The sequence below is a fragment of the Pelecanus crispus genome, chromosome 1, assembly GCF_030463565.1.
Source record: "Pelecanus crispus isolate bPelCri1 chromosome 1, bPelCri1.pri, whole genome shotgun sequence".
Lineage (NCBI taxonomy): Eukaryota > Metazoa > Chordata > Aves > Pelecaniformes > Pelecanidae > Pelecanus > Pelecanus crispus.
In genome coordinates this window covers 97,703,237-97,706,716 of record NC_134643.1, presented here as the reverse complement: position 1 = coordinate 97,706,716, position 3,480 = coordinate 97,703,237, and positions in this window count along the sequence as shown.

The following is a 3,480-nucleotide window of genomic DNA, read 5'->3' as shown; positions in this document are numbered from 1 at the left end:
AGAGACCTTTGAAGGGACTGACTGCATATTTGGGAAAAGGCATTTTTAGAATCTGTTAAAGATAACTTTCTTCCCCCCCACCACCCCCTCTCTCCTCTCTTTTCCCTTACAGGGAAGGAGGCAGAGAAGACTTTCCTCCATGCTTCTTGTTTGGAAACAAGCTGCTCCTTGTTTTGACTCTGATGCAATGGCCCTGAGACTGTGTTACAGCAAATAGGCCAAGCACGAAGCTCCTCATTCTGCCCCTACTGATGACATATAAAATGAAACTCATCCCAGTGGTTTAGACAGTCGGAGCTCCATTTGACAAATATTAACCAAGGCTGTAGCATTCTGAATAGAGAGTTATACAGAAATGTAATAGAATTGTCTGAAAAGCAAACAAATATGCAAGTTTCCAGTTCAAAATGAATCAGCGCAGAGACTTGTTTTGTAGGGAAAAGCACAGAAGTAATTTTGAGATGCAGAGGTCATCTAAGTAAAGCATGAAGCTTCGGAGCCCGAAACAACAGGCTATGAGCACAGTGCATGCGAGCTCTCAATGTCTCCCTCCATCCAGGACCTCCGAGCGCTTTGAAAACACAAGGAATTCAGCCTCAGAGGAACATTAAGCAGGTTGTTAATCACCACCCTCGTTTCACAGATGGAGAAACTGAGGCACAAAGAGAAGTGGCGGGCTTCGAATCACGCAGCGAGCACTCTGTATGGGGAGGCAAGCACGCACATCTCACTGTTTCCCCTCCGTTTTACAGGTGAAGGCGCTCCCTCCTCTGCTCCCCGAGGCAGGTAGCTGCCCAGCCAGCTCGGGCTGCAGCCTCCAGCCGGGGACACCGCTGTCCTCACCCAGCACATGGCAATGGCACCCGGGTAAACATCCGGCAGCTCCCGCTGCGTGCCGGAGGGGCCGCGGCCATGCTTGCGAGAGAGCAGCAGGAGCCGGGGAGGCCAAAGCCATCCAAATAAAACGCTGTTATCTCCTGCTGGCACCCGAGGCGCGAGCAGTGGCGGGTCACCCTGGGAGCAGGCCCTTCTCGAGGCGGCTCGAAACCCATGGTTTCGGGTCAGTGTCTGGCCCGAGCAAGGGTCATCCCAGAGCACGGAGGTGCCGCCGGAGCCAAGGCGGCCCTGTCCTGCATCCGCCCGGGCCCCACACGTGTGGTCCTGGCTCCCTGTCTGCTGGCAAAGCCCCTCTCAACAGGGATGGACTCTCCTCCTGAATGGCCAAGGCGGGAGCCCCTTTTTCCCACATGCCCCGCTCTCCCCCATCCCACCCAGGCCGGCGTGGGGGCTGACACAGCAAAACATGATGCCCGAGGACTGGACTGGCCTCTCAATTTTTAAACAACTCGATCTGACAGCAAGAAAAGCCCCCTTCCCGCGGGGGCGTGGGGGACACGGAGAAGCAGAGCGGGCCGGCCACCTCGCAGGCCAGCGCAGAGGATGAAGGCACCATGCAGGGGCGGCGCGCCCGGCCGGGGGCAGGGCCGCCACCCGACGCCATTTTCCGGCGGCCGCCGTCGGGGGGCAGCAGCCGCCGGGGCCTGGCCCGGCCCGGCCCGGTCACCCACCCACCCACCCACCCCGGGCAGCGGCCCGGCCCGCCCGCCGCGCCCCGGTGAGATGCCTCCTCGGCCGCAACGTGAAAGCTCCGGGAGAGGAGGGAAGTAAAATTGTCATTATAATAATAATAAAGACTTAAACGGGCTAAAAAGAAAGAAAACAAATCCTCTCCCCCACACAAGCCCACCCAAGGAGGTGCTGGGCCCGGTCAGCCGCTGGCACCTGCCTTGGGCTGCCTGGCGCTGAAGGGATGCCCTCGGCCAGCCAAAAGGCAGAAAAAGGCGCCAGGTCCCAGATGGACAGGGTTTTGGGGTGCTGCAGGCGAGCTGAGCTCTGCAGGTGAAGCACTGCCAACGAGGGTCACGCTGATAACCCCGCAGCTGCCGGCAGCTCTGATGCGTTTTGGATTACCGGGGCTAAAAATCCCCACGCCACGGGACGGGCAGATGGTACTGCTGCTGTATCCTCCATATCTATAATCAATATGCTCAAAATATACCGGGCTAAAGTCTAATCTGGTCTAAATCAATAGGAGACGACCAAATGGACCTTACTTAAAGTTGTAGAGGTATAGCAAAGGGCTGAACTGATTTACTCCATTTGAAATGGAAAGAAAATTAAACCATTTAAAAGATATTTTTTTCCTGAAGAGTAAACAGAACATCTCATCACTCCAAGCTCGGGCATCCTTCCGTCTGTTCCCTGTTCTGTCACCAGGATCCATCTCTTACTATGCGGATGGGGATGCACAAGACACAGAGCTGGTACATGGGCACATGTATTTTAAAGTATATGGACTGTGTATATTTTGTTCCCAACAGTCTGCATCGATCCTTGGCATGTGAACTCTGGCACACCTTTACACGCCTCATTTCCAGATCCCGTGACATTCCCATGTGCAGCCCGCACGCACCGGGAGCTGCAGGGAATCTGTGTACAAACCGGTGGTTTTTTACCTGGGAAATTGCTACTCAGGAAGCTTTCAGATAGCATGGCTTTTTGTCCAGGCAGCAAAGGATGTATGTAGGTCAGAGTACAGGGGTAGACTCTGGTTGCGTGGGGTAATGAAGTCCCTTGTGCCTGGAAGCTGAACTGCTGTATTTAAGGTCTGTTTTCAGCTCAGAGTTAACCCAAGTTACATGCTCGGTGCACTGCCTCTGACTCCAGCTCTATCTGCACACAAAGCCACCTCCTCTGGGCAGGATGCTGTTGTTATTTGCAGGGTAGGGGGCTCAGTCTGAGTAAACACAACTTGTCGGCCATTAGCACAGCCATAGTTGTTTTGTTAGACCAAGCACTGACTGATGCTTCATCGTGTGGCTGATCCCATTGTGTGCCACCCAGGCCTTCAAAACTCATTACAGGGACAGGTTAAAAAACACTTGAGCAACAGGTAGTGACACCCGTGAGGCTGTGCACAGCACCCCCTGCTTCTTCCTTTCCAAACCCGTTTATTTTCTACTTTGCTTTTAAGGCTGACACTATGTTATCAAGATGCTCTTGCATCATTGCTTTTTGACATCAGAGTCCTGCAGCTTGGTGACTTGTGCTCACTAGGATGGGAAGAGAAGCAATGGTGCTGACTGGCACTAGAGGTGATGCCTCTCCACAGCAGTTCTCCATGTCTCTTAACACTATTTAGACATGCACTGCATCTCAGTACCACCTGAAAGGAATGCAGGCTTCCACATGAGGAAGGCAGAGTAAGGAAAACAGCCAAGTCAGCTAAGGGTCAAAAGAAAACTTTTCAGAAAAGAAAAATCCTGGGTGCACTGTGATCAAAACTACCTATGAAGAAACCCAGACAAGGTTCTCCAGCCTGCAATGCCAGACTGCTGTTGCCAGCAAAGGACAATGGGCAAAGCCAGAAAAACCCTCCTATTGCTGTACGTATACTGCTGTCCTTTTTTTCTACCTTAT